A 14,100-nucleotide genomic window follows, 5' to 3' on the forward strand; every position below is an offset into this window, starting at 1 on the left:
GGCTTGGTTTGCCTTTCTCTCAGGAAAGAAATTTTAAAAGTTTTTTTTTAAGGGATGTTGCACCACTCAACAGAGATGAGTTTAACATCTCAACAGACTGGGAATAGCCCAAAAGATTCCCACAAAGAGAACGACATTCAACAAAACATCAAGGAAACATCAGCAAACATCAAGGAACACCCACCCCAGACACTGCCCCGGCATAGATGGAGACACCTGGTCTGGAAAAGGCTGAGAAGGAAATCCAGGAGTGAGACCTCATTAACATCATAGGAGGAGAAATCCAGGTCCAATAGGAAACCAAACACTAAAAACTACACAACCTGGAAGCAATAAACACTAAACCAATGGATTTCAATGCGTTCAGACTGTAAAATTTCAGGAAAAATCTAGTAAAATTCACATCTCATGGAATGATTTTCTCTGCACACCCGGGCTATGTGTGGATGAAATTATTTCTGTTGCACATCCTGACCAGAATCAAGTAATGCCTTAACTCTCTAACACTAAAGATATTGCTGGAGAGTTTTTTATTGTCCCTGCAGTTTCAGTGACAAGATTACACCATGAGAAAAATTTTTCACATTAATCCTACTTTTAGATTGTCTCTTAGGTTTGGGCCAGGGGTGTGACAAGCAATTTTACTCCTAGGAGAAGAGGCAGAAAAGACTTGATTGCATTGGAATATTTTTCTATATATTTGTGGTGGCTCTTACGGATGGCAAAATTTTGGAATGGATCTTTAGAAGCTCACCTTTAAGTTGCATTTTGCAAACCTAGAAGAGTATTAATGGTGAGGCTTTAACGCATAAACTGTTAATAAAAAATCGTTAAAATAATAGAAAAGAAAAATAAAGCAGATTGTGAGCTTGCACGTGTGAATCCCCTAATAGCTGCTCTGGAAGAAAATCCTAGTTCCAGGCAGCCAGGAGAGGAGCTTTAGAAATGCAAATTAACATTGCTCTGGAAAAGTGCAGACAATGCCCAAGGGCCTTCTTGCCAGGGGGAGGAATTGGGCTGATTCCCTCTGCCCCTCACCCCCAGCTCTGCCTGCTTGCACAGATGGAATTTGCACAACTAAAGGCAGAGCCCATAGTGAGGATATCTGACTGCAACAGAAATTGGTTAAGCTGCAAAGGGAAACAGCAAACGCAGAATGTTGTGGAAGGTTAATGAAAAACAGTGGGGGGGGGGGGGGGGGGGGAATTATCCCTCTCCCCAGAGCACTGAGGTGTTTTTGCTACTCCAGAGAAATCAGTGGGGAATCCAAGTATTTGATGATTTAATAAGATAAAAGTGGTCAATTGATGCAGCCCTGGATGGAGGGAGCACCCAAAAAAGGGAAAAAGATGAACGGCCACCAGAACAAATGCTACAACACCATGGACCAACCCCTGGGATCCCTAACGAATTCATATCAGGACACAGAAAACCCATCCATAATTTGAGTGGCATAATTAGGTTAAAAAGTGACCTTGAAATAATAACCAAGCAGAACAGCTCCAGCTCCTGACCTTCCTGACGACCAATCCACTGAAATGAGGAACGAGACATTTCACCATGGGATGGGATCAGATTATCTATTAACAGAAAGAGGCGCAGTTTCAGGAAAAATTGCTGTTTGCAAATAGATGATAACCAAAAAGTGGTGAAACAGATAACAAAGGAAATAATAAAGTAGCTCATGTACCAGTCCAAACAGGGAAAGGATGGGAATGGGACACGTTTTCGTGGTTTCATGGCAGACCATGGCTTAAACGAATGCTGCTCCTCCTCTGACGTGCTGCAGAAACTCTCATCTTTTTACCATGCAAGACACCTTGCGCCAAAGAGGACGCAGGAAAAGAGACTGAGTCAATGGAAATTAAAAGTTTGTAAGCGCTATTCTTGAGAAAATGAGAAAAGGAGGGATTGCAAGCAGTAAGATTAATATCGTAGTAGGAGTGCATATTAAGGGGGACATGCAGTAGGTGGATCAGGAAGTCTGAACCCTCCAAGTACCTCAGCCAGTGGGGAATGGGAGAGGGAGACGCAGCCGGGAAAATGAGGATAAAAAGGAGGCGGCGCTTTAGAGACCGCATGGCAAATGCCGCATGGCCTCTCTCTTTGTTCATCAATAAAGTCACTTTTACAGGACTCCTCTGTCTCCTGCGGGCACACAAACCTCTGGCCACGGGAATTTTCCCGCACAGCCCCGGGCACAGGGCAGACACCTCTGTGCCACCCACAGCAACCGGGACGAGCCAGCGCTGCTCCGGCACCGGCTCCTGCCGAGGCCCCAGCGGGAAGGAGACCGCGGGCAGCCGCTCCCGCAGCGCCCTCAGCCCAGCGCCAACACGGGCCGGCACCGGCACAACCAACCCGCCAGAGCCCCCTGCCGCCCCCTCGGCCCGCAGCGAGCCCCGAGCCCCCGCACAACCGAGCGCGGCTCCCACCTGCGCTGGGGCCGCCTCCGAGCTCCGCCGCCGCCTCCCCGGGCTCCGGCCGCTGCCGCCGCTGCCGGGCCCGCACAGACGCTGCCACAATGGCGCCTTTGCTGCTCTGCCCAATCAGCGCGCGACAACCAGGAGTGACATTGGCACAATCAGCCAATGGCAGCGAGGGCCGGGCTCTGCACACGGCCCAGCCTCGGCCCGCGCTCTCAGGGCCCCCCGGGCTGTGGGAGGGCAAAGGCGGAGATGAGGAACAGCCCTGGAACGGGCCCGGGCCCGAGCCGCCATTGGCCTGGAAACACAAACAAAGTTCTCCGCAGCTCCCGGCACGCCTTTCCCAGCCCTGCGTGTTCGCTGCCTCCGGCTCAGCGCGCAGCCCTGGAGCCTCACTTCTCCTACCCCCTAATTAGGAGCGTCAGTGCTTGGCTTTAATTTCCCCCAAAAAGGGAAAACTGCCCCACATCCCCTGTGGATGAGTGGGAGAGGGGAGAGATTTCTGGCAGAAAACTCCAAAACCTCAGAGCAGGATAATGAGAAGTAAATGAAGACCCTTCAATCCAGCTTTCCACACGCCTCCCTCCTTCCAGCTGCACCTCCTACCTCGGCAGTGCAGGGTTAGAGAAGCGACGCTCACTTCGTAAAATTTTATAGGTTTATTAAATCTTAGCAAAAAAAAAATACAACAAAAGACTGAATAAGGAGAAAAATCAGCGCTGGTAGCACAGGACTAAAGCAGCAGACCCGGGTGTGATTTGGGGGCCCGGGGGCTCCCCGAGCCGCCCCCGCCCCCCCGATCTTGGCCAACGGGTGCGAGCGGCGCGGCCCCGCTGCTGAGCACTGACCCCGCCCCGGGGGCCGCCGGGACCCCCCCGGAAAAACCCGCACCTGCACCCCCCCTTCAGTCCCTCCGACCTCCCAGTCCTGGGGGAAAAGGGGGAAAGGGGAGGACCTGGGGCGGGATCACCCGGAGACCCCCGGGGTGAGGAGCGGGGGGAAGGGCGGGGAGGATTGAGCTCGCTCTGAGGGGGACGGTTCCCGAGCGAGGATTTCGGGGGGGTTCGCTCGAGGAATTTTGGGGGTCCTCGTGCGACGGATCCTCGTGCAAAGGGCTCCTCTCGTGCCACCGTCTCCTCGTGTCACCCAGACAAGTTTGGGGGGCTCTTTGTGTCATCCAGAGGAATTTTGGGGCTCCTCGTGTCACTGAGAGCCCCACGAGTGTCACCAAGAGCTCCTCGAGTGCCACCAGGAGGAACGGGGAGCTCCCTCGTGTCACTGAGAGCCCTGCGAGTGACACCGAGAGCCCTGTGTCACCAAGAGCCCCTCAACTGCCCCCAGCTCCTTGTGCCACCAGGAGCCCCTGGAGTGCCACCAGCTCCTCGTATCACCCAGACCCCTCGTGCCACCAGGACCTCGTGCCAGAGAATTTGGGGAGAGTCTCTGTGCCACCCGGAGCCCCTGAGTGTCACCAGCCCCGTGCCAGGGTCCCCAGTGTCACCGGGGTCTCTCTCTGTGTCACACACCAGGAACCGACCCCCCCTCCGAGCACCAGGACCCCCGAATTTAACCGTCCTCGTGCACCGGGACCCCCTCAGGACCCTCGAGTTTCCTCTCTCCCCTCCTCGTGCACCGGCATCACCGGACCGCCCCCCCTTTCCCGAGGGATCGCCGGAGATCCCCTCCATCAATCACCGGGCACCGGGACCACCAGAGGACCTCCCCCATCAATCAGCACCGTCACCGTGCACCGGGACTCCCCCCCACCATCGAGCAGTGACACCCCCTCATCGTGCACCGGGACCGCCGGACCCCCCTCAAACATCGCCAGCCTCGGGCACCGAGATCACCGGAGACCCCTCCATGAGTCACCGGGACCCCCCCGTCATGCACCAGGACCAGCGGAGACCTCCCCAGGAATCACCGGACACCCCCTCACGAATCACCGGGCACCGGGACGCCCCCTCGGGCACCGGGACTGGACCCCCCCCCCCCCTCGTGTACCGACCACCCTCCGGTGCACAGGGCCCGGACCCCCCTTTGTGCCCCCCCTGCCCATCCCGGGGATTCCGCCCCTCCCGTTTGACTTCCCCCGGGAACAGGAGCGGGAATGGGGGGGGGGGCGTGCGCTGGGGGGGCACCGGGGTGTCCCCAGCACCGGGGGGAGTCCCTTGGGGCTCGCTCCTTTCCCCCCATTTCCTCCTCCGGTTATCACCAGGGACCCCCCCAATTTACCGGGGCTCCCCCTATTCACTGTCCCCCCGTTCACCGACCGCCCCAAAGCGCTGGGACCCCCCCCTCACTCACCGCCCCTCCGCCATCCATGGGACCCCCCCACTCACCGCTCCCCCCCCGTCACCAGGACCCCAAAATCCATGGGACTCCCCCCACACTCATCAAGACTCCCCCCAAATCCATGGGACCCCTCCCTCCCCCCCACTCACCACCCCCTTCTCAGCACTCCCCGGGCCCTCCCCATTGATCGAACGCCCCCATGGCCCCCCCAGCCCCTCGCCCTCGCATTGGGCCCCCCCGGGGCCGAGGCAGAGCCCTCCCTGAGGGACACCCCTCATCCCCGGCCTGCAGCCGCCCATGGAGCCGCTGACCACAACTCCCTGCCTGCGTCCATCCGGCCAATTCCTCTGGCCCCGCACAGCCCAGCCTGCAAAGCCAGCACCTGCTGGGCACCTGCTCCATGCCACTTCCAGGGGCTTGGGCTGCTGAAGGGGTGCTGGGCTGGGCCCTTTGTGACACAGGGCCGTTCTATCGGGTTCCTGGGTGCTGTTGGCCATTCTGTTGTCCTGGTGACATGGCACAGCCCCGCCCTGCAGGGGTGTATACGGGGCACAGGGCCCTGCGCTGCCCAGTGCCAGGAGTGCCACTGGCTCAGGAGGAAGCAGCTCCTGGGACCTCTGTGCTCGAGACGACGTTACACATGGAGGAGGAAAAGGTGAACCCTGTTGTAAATGAGAGACAAAAGTCTCGATATTCAGCAAAATTTAGATTGCTTTATTTGATATAGAAAGAGCAAGCAGCGCACTGGGGAACGTGAGGGGTCACCGCCCACTCCACGCTCCACCCAACCTTGGTTTGCAGCCTCTTCTTATACTGTGGGTTCTCGTTGTAATCAATAATTTTTGGATTTTTGTTGTCATAAGCAGTGGTGGTTGAATAAACATCCTTACACAAAGCCTTTGGGTGATAATCAGTCACAGATAGCCATCCGGTCCTTGTAGATAACCACCAGAAAAGTTCTGGAAGTCTGGTCCTTGAGATAAGCAGTATTGATCAGACAAAGGGAGGAAGGGCTATTGGGAAGTCTGATTTTGCAAGCTGGTAGCCAATACAACTTATTTGGAAAACAGAACATAATATAACATTACATAAAATAATATACCATAACAAGGTGATTTTAAACAGCATGATTTTATCATATAATTTCCTTTATCTAGTGTCCATGCTTCACTTCAGAGCTTAGTATTCTGGTTTATACAAACCCCTAATGCTTTTGTGATTAACACGAATCTTTTATCAATTGTCACAATTTCCCCACTTCTCTTTTTTTATCCCATTGATTCGTGTTCTGGTTTCAAATTTTGTCAGTACTTCTTGTACTAGATTTAATACATCTACTGCCATTAATTTTGTTGCCTTCTCAGGGTCTATTGGTATTGCAGCAACTTGCATTCCTTGAACCACCGACTGGATTAGTCGAATGAAGCATGGAACAAGACAAGGGATGAACAGTAGTCCTAATAATGCACATGTTAACACAAACCTTAAATTTTTCCACCAAGCTCCCCCCCAACAGATTATTCCACCAACTATCATTAAGTATAGAGTTCCAGGTTTGTACAGGTACATGGGCTATTCGTTTTATTTCTTCTGCAATTTTAGTAATTACTTCACCATTATCATAAATTTCTAATCAGCATTTAGATTTATTAAACTTCCCACACACTACCCCTCCATATTTCTGTTTGATTTCACTGTAGCAACTGTTCTGGCCCTAATCCCTCCCCCCCTCCATGGCCATTGTTCAGTCATCTGCATTCCTCTACAGATCCAACAAACAGTTAAGTTCAGTAGTAATTTCTTTCATTAATTCTACAAATAAATTCTTTCCCAAGGTGGGTAAGTCCCATTCGCTGAGTTGTTGTTTTATTTTCTCATACAAGTTAAAACTTCCTCCACGGTTTGTCCTTGTTCCTTTGAACATTTTAGTTATAATATTTTTTTTAATCAATTTCTCCTTGTAGTGATCTTGCATTCCTCCCTGATCTGAATATCCCCACATACCTTCTTTTGTGAAGCAGAGGTGTGTCTCTCCTACTGGGCAACTTTGGTATGCTGATGGAGCCCACCCTCCTTTTCCCAAATTGGTGGCTACCCAGCAACTTCTTCCCATAATAGTGCAAGTTTCTAAGTTGTGTTTATTACAGCAGGCCGAATTGATGTGTGTGTGGAAGGCAAGGGTGGATACCGTGCATCCCCGTACCCAATTGTCTGGTGACACTTGGAACAAGCATCAGCATTATTTCCTTTTATCATCATTAGCAATAGGATGACTCCCATGACCATTTTCATCCCTCTGCCTCCCTCAAGGCCTACGGGGTTGCTGCCAGTAGCCGAGGTTTGTTTGATCTTCTTGGCAGCAGGGAATATGTCCTGGGCTCTCCCACTTTGTCTTTCTCTTTTGGTAGTGTTTCTTAATTTTGTCCCAGCTTTTAGCTTTAACATTCCAGTACGAGGTACAGCAGTAACAGCTCGGTATACACAACCCTTCTGACACTCTTTTGCCAATACCTCTGCTCTGGCTCTCTTTTTTTCCTTATTCCTCCCACCAGTTATGATCATCAATTTCGATTTCTCCTTGTGCTGATAGGGTATTAATACTGTAATAGTTTCCTTATATTCATTTCTTCTACACTGGACACATAATGGGAATGGGGGATACCCACCATAGGAATAACACCACAACAACTCAGTACAATATGGACACCTTTTCTTGATGAACAGGCTACACCCGGGTTTGGGGCAGGTGACTTTCAGTCCTGATTAGGAGACCTTCGAGATGAATTGATCCGATATTGACATCAAGTCTTCCGAATTCGCCTTTTGAGGTCTCCAGGCTCAGATGTCACTGCCCAACCTGCAGTAGGAGGGGTTACAGGACCCTTGACTCTACTCACATGTGTCCATCCCTTTCCAGCTGTCCTCAGAGCTGTTTCAGTCGTTAACAGAACTAATTATGGTCCTTCCCATTTTGGATCTAGATTTTCTTCTTTCCATACTTTAATTAACACATGTTGTCCTGGCTTAATTTTATGTATGGCAAATCCTAGAGGGACAGTTTGAGCTAAAATCCCCTTCTCTCTTAATTCTTCCAAGTTTTTGCTGATTGTTATTATGTAATTCTGAAGAGAAGGGTCCTGAACTAAGGTCGGATCAAGGCGTACTCCTTTAGGGTCAGGCATACCATACAGCATTTCATATGGTGAAATCCCTGTTTTCCAATTTGGCATTATTCGTATATTAGACAGGGCTAGTGGGAGGCACTTTGTCCATGGCATTTTAGTCTCAATCATTAATTTTGACAGCTGTTGTTTTAATGTTTGATTCATCCTTTCAACCCTGCCAGAACTCTGAGGGTGCCAAGGTGTGTGATACTCCCAGCTGATGCCCAGTGCCGGGGTCAGTGACTGCAGCACCTTTGATGTAAAGTGCGTCCCCTGCTCTGAGTCTATTGCTCGAACCAGGCCATACCTTGGGATTATGTGTTCCAACAATATTTTGGCTACCACTTGTGATGTGGCTCTAGCTGCAGGGTATGCCTCTACCCAGTGGGTTAATTGGTCTACTATCACTAGTAAGTATTTCCACCTTCCTATTTTTGGTAATTCTGTAAAATCTACTTGTATTCTTTCAAAGGGTGTGTAAGCAGTTTTCCGTCCTCCTGACGGACCTTGTCACATACCTTTTTTATTAATTTTCTGACAAGTTAAACAACCCTGTACGCTCTGCTTTGCAATATCAAAAATGCCAATGCATCCAAAAAATTTTAAAAATTGGTCTGCTAGTGCTCTGGTTCCCCAATGTGTTTGTTGGTGTAATTGTTCAATAATTTGTCTGGCCTGGGTCTTAGGTAAAATTTCCCTGCCATCTGGTAAAACCCATTTGTTCTCATGCTGTTCTGTCTTTAATTTTTTTATTGCTTCTTTTTCCTGAGGAGTAAATAGCTTCTGTAATTCCTGGTTGGGGCTGAGATCTCTAACTGTAGTACTTAATACAGAAACTGGTTTTTGCTCCAATGCTGCTTTTTTTTCTTCTTTGTCAGCCAGATTATTCCCCCTTGTATGGTAGCTTGTTCCTTTTTGGTGCCCTCTTATATGGACCACAGCAATTTCAGTGGGGCCCCTAAGAGCCTCTAGTATTCTAACAATTAATTCTTGATATATCAACCCCCGTCCTTGAGTGTTAATTAACCCCCTTTCTTCCCAAATTTTACCAAATGTGTGGACTGTGCCATAGGCATACTTAGAATCCGTATATATCGTTCCTTTTTTACCTTCTAAATAAGACAATGCCCTATAAAGAGCAAATAGTTCACAAGCCTGAGCGGACCCTGCTGCGTTTAAGGGTCCGGATTCTACTAATTTCAATTCTTCTCCTCCTACTATGGCATATCCCTATTTTCGTTTTCCTTCCACCACTCGAGAAGATCCATCTATAAACAATTTTACTCCATCCTTAAATTCAACTTCTCCCAAGTCAGGTCTAATTTTTCTTTGTAATTCTATAACATCCACACAATCATGTTCTAAATTTTCTCCTGGTTCCCCATATAGGAATTGTGCAGGACTTTGAGCAGTTGTTGCTTTTAGCTCCAAATCTGGGGAAGTGATTAGAATAGCTTCATATTTTAATATTCGGGCATCAGTTAACCATTTCTCAGCTTTTTGATTCAGAATTCCCCTTACGTTATGAGGGGTGTGGACCACTAGGGGTGCCCCAAAGGTAATTTTTCGGGTTTCTTCAATTAAAAGTGCTGTGGCCACTGGGGCCTGCAGACATGTGGGCCAACCCCGACTGACAGGGTCGAGCAGTTTAGAATAAAATCCCACTGGCTTTCGACTGCCTGCCCATTCCTGGGTGAGCACCCCATATGCTGTTTGATCAGAGGTATTTACAAATAACTGAAATGGTCTCTCCAAATCTGGGAGACTGAGTACAGGGGCTTGAATTAAAGCATGTTTGACCTTTTCAAAACTTTTATCATCCTCTTCTGTCCATTTTAGGCGATTAGTGGTAAGTTTTTCATATAGAAATTTTACTTTCTCACTAAATCCCTCTATCCATTTGCAACAATATCCCAGCAATCCCAAAATTTTCCTCACTTGTTTTTTGGTTTTTGGAGGTCCCAGACTTAATATTCCAGAGATTCTATTAGGATCCAATTTCTTTTTTCCCTTACTTAGCCAATGTCCCAAATATTTTACTTCTGGTTCTGTGAACTGTAATTTGGCTTTGGATACCTTCAATCCCTGTTGTCCCAAAAAGTTTAAAAGTTTTATAGTCCATTTCTCGTAGATTTCTCGTCCTTTCCTGCTATCAATAGATCATCTACATATTGTAACAATTTCACCCCGTCTGGTGGCTCAAAAGATTGCATTAATTCTTCTAGGGCTTGTCCAAAGAGATTGGGGGATTCTGTAAAGCCCTGAGGCAATACTGTCCAACGCAGTTGTTGTTTCCTGCCCTTATCAGGATCTTCCCATTCAAAGGCAAAGCAATCTCTGCTACTTTCCTCTAACGGGCATGCCCAGAAGGCATCTTTTAGATCTATTACACTACACCAAGTGTAGTCAGGGGACAACTGGTTTAAGAGAGTGTAAGGATTTGCTACTACAGGAAATTTGGTAACAGTTCGCTGATTTATAGCTCTCAAATCCTGTACCAATCTGTAATTCCCGTCTGTCTTTCTGACAGGCAGAATAGGAGTATTATGTGGGGTCATACATGGTTCCAAAGCCCCCTGTTGCAAAAGGTTTTCTATGAGAGGCTTAAGGCCCCGTCTCCCTTCCAGTGATATTGGATATTGATGAACTCGGATAGGCAAATCGGGATCAGTGATTTGCACTTTGATAGGTTTCATTTTTAACCTCCCTATTTCTCCAGGGGTGTACCACACCTCAGGACATATTTGCTCCTCGTCCTTTTGAGTTAAAGCAAAAATTTTAAGCTGACCTTGGGATACTTCAATTTTCAAATCCAATGCTATTGTTAAATCCCTCCCCAATAAATTCTTTTCTGCCTCTGGCAGTAACAGCAGATCTTTTAATTCAATTTTGTTTCGGGTCTCAATTTGCACATTTTTAATAATAGGGACCCGAAATGGTTCACCTTTGCTCCAACCACGAGTGCCGTTTCTCTACTCGGTTTACAGCGTTTTGGTAGGTGTTTAATTGTGGATTTTTCGGCTCCTGTATCTACTAAAAATTCCACCTCCTCCCCCTGGGGACCAATCTTTAAATTTATCAAGGGCTCTTTGGATGGTATGGTCCCTAATACATACAGCCCCTGACACCCCTATTCGTCTTCCTGGAACATTTTTTCATCCCGTATCCGTTCTTTGCAGTTTTTCTTTATAGGACCTTTCTTGTTACAGTAAAAGCAGGTTCGCCTTGGTGAATTATTTCCTGCTTCATTTCCTTGTTTTGGTGGAGGTTTTCGTGGTTTCCCTCCCCCTTTTTGCTGGGTTTCTTTCTGTGTTTCACGAGCTGCAGCTATAAAGATTTTTGCTTTTGCTTTCTGCTTCTCTTCATCCCTCCTTACATAAACTTTTTGTGCTTCTCTTAGCAATTCTTGTAACCCCCGATCTTGCCAATCGTCTAACTTTTCTAATTTCTTTCTAATATCTCCCCATGATTGAGCAACAAATTGGGTTTTGAGGAGTGCCTGACCCACTTGTGTGTCAGGGTCTATCCCGGAGTACATTTGGAGATCTTTCCTCAGCCGCTCCAACCGGTCAGTCGGGGATTCGTCCTTTTTTTGTTGTTCACTAAAGGCTTTATTAATATTTTGTCCTTTAGGAACTGATTCTCAGATACCTTTAACGAGTATCCATCTTAAGTCCATCATATTCTGGCGATGGACATCATTCTGATTATCCCAGTTAGGATTATTTAATGGCCATTTCTGGTCTCCCCCAGGTCCAATCTGATGCTCCCTGTCCCATACCCTCATTCCAGCCTGTCTGATCATTTCCCGTTCTTCCGTGGTGAATAGGATACTTAATATAGATTGTAATTCCATCCAAGTATACATACTTGGTCCGAGGAATTGATCTAGTCTCTCCCTGATACCCCTATAGGATCTTCTAATAGTTTTCCCATTTCTTTTTTAAAGTTTCTCTCTTCCCCTGTGTTCAAGGGAACATTTACAAATCCAATTAATCCAGCCTGTTGTCCTGCTAATGGCACTTCCCTCAGGGGGTAAAGGCGAGCCTTTGTGTCGTTATCTCCCTCCTCTCTGGTGATACCATCTCTCCTGGTATTCCTTTGACTGGAGCGAGTTCTTAGAGCTATGGGAGTACCAGGAGGAGAAGTGGGTGCGTGGGGGGGGGTCTCCTGTATTTTCTGTATTATACGGAGGTGGGAGATTATCGAGGGGTTCCCAGGTAACCTTTTTTTTATCCTCATTCTCTTTTTCTTTTAAAGTATATATCAAGGATGGCTCGGACTGTTTTGCCCACAGGGCAGCATAATCAAATTTCTCTCTGTTAAATGGTTCTTTACAAGCCACATATGTGTTTAATGCCCGACAAATCCAACCCTCAAATGATCCGAACATGGGCCAGTATAGGTTATCTTTATGGATTATTTCTTTGGTCCGTTCCACCATGCAATATTGAATTAATTTTTCTTTACTTTTTCCTCTGTATATCACCCCTGTGTCCCAACATTTTAATATTACTCCCAAAGGGCTGCCTGGTGGTACTTCTGGCAACCTACTTGTCTTGTCTTTATTTTCCCCGGTCCCTTTGTGGACCAAATGAACTTGAACCTCTTCGTGGGTCCCTGGGACTCAGAATCTTACTCTTTCTTTGTCCCATTTTTACCTCAAGGGACTGTCTTGAGGTGTTTGTACTCCCCGATGTGTTCTGCTTGAACCCCTGCCTCTCCTTGGGTCAGGATGGACTGGAACCCGCCTCTGCCTGGGCTGGGATGGGAAAAGCAGCTTTTCCCTTCTCCCTCCGTGACTGGTGTGTTGCAATCTGCTTTTCTTTTCCTCCCCCTTCCCCCATCCCCGGCTCCTGCCTCTACCTGGGATAGGATGGGAGGGATCTAGCCCCTACCTGGGCTAGGACAAGAAGAGCAGTCTCTCCCTTTGTGCTCACTCGCTTTGTCCGGTCACCGGCCAGGTCCCTCGCGGGATGCTGGAAACGCGGATAGAAGGACTCCACTCTCGCTTCGCAGCAAAGGCCACGTCTCATTCAGGCAAGCACACAGTCATCCCCACCAAACCACACAGATACTCACAGTCCGATGCTCCTGTCTGGCTCTTCGTGCACGAGAATTACAGGTGATTTTGCCGCGGTCTCCCGGGGAGATTTTCCTTGCTCAGTCTCTATGGTGCGGGACGTCGATGGGTCCCGAGAATCACTGACGAACCGGGGCCACAGCAGTGGGGCGCCTCCCCGAAATCGCAGCGCCTCTCAGGGCTCCAAGGACGGCCCCGGTTTCGGCACCAAATTGTTATAAATGAGAGACAAAAGTCTCGATATTCAGCAAAATTTAGATTGCTTTATTTGATATAGAAAGAGCAAGCAGCGTGCTGGGGAACATGAGGGGTCACTGCCCACTCCACGCTCCACCCAACCTTGGTTTGCAGCCTCTTCTTATACTGTGGGTTCTCGTTGTAATCAATAATTTTTGGATTTTTGATGTCATAAGCAGTGGTGGTTGAATAAACATCCTTACACAGATTCACAAAGCCTTTGGGTGATAATCAGTCACAGATAGCCATCCGGTCCTTGTAGATAACCACCAGAGAAGTTCTGGAAGTTTGGTCCTTGAGATAAGCAGCATTGATTAGACAAAGGCAGGAAGGCCTACGGGGAAGTCTGATTTTGCAAGCTGGTAGCCAATACAACTTATTTGGAAAACATAAATTAATATAACATAATATAATGTAACATAATACAACATAATATAACATAACAAGGTGATTTTAAACAGAATTATTTTATCATATAATTTCCTTTATCTATTGTCCATTCTTCACTTCAGAGCTTAGTATTCTGGTTTATACAAACCCCAATGCTTTTGTGTTTAACACGAATCTTTTATCAATTATCACACAAAGAAAAACCTTTTAAGTTCCGCTTTTGATAACTTAAGAGTGTTCACAACTTGGTAATAAATGTCCTTTTGAGGAGGGCTGAACTTAGCACTACTGATCAAATTGCCCATCCTCAAAGCTCCTATCTCCCACCCAGCAGTAAAAGAAAAAACTAAAGGAAGAAGACCCCGCTATTTCTTAACTCACTCTTTTCTTTGGGCTAAGCAAAGCCCATTGGGTCAACAGAAAAGCTGCTGGGGAGGCCGTCGGGCCGGCGATTGGTCTCCAGAGATGTTCCACAGAAGGTCCCAGTCGCCTCTCAGACGGCTTC

At 48.1% G+C, this 14,100-nt stretch overlaps 1 pseudogene; it reads left to right on the plus strand.

Moving 5' to 3' along the window:
* LOC148218100 (uncharacterized) overlaps window positions 1–14,100 on the plus strand; it is a 136,615-nt pseudogene that overhangs the window by 67,197 nt on the left and 55,318 nt on the right.

The sequence above is a fragment of the Sturnus vulgaris genome, unplaced genomic scaffold (assembly GCF_052056855.1).
Source record: "Sturnus vulgaris isolate bStuVul1 unplaced genomic scaffold, bStuVul1.hap1 Scaffold_195, whole genome shotgun sequence".
Taxonomy (NCBI): domain Eukaryota; kingdom Metazoa; phylum Chordata; class Aves; order Passeriformes; family Sturnidae; genus Sturnus; species Sturnus vulgaris.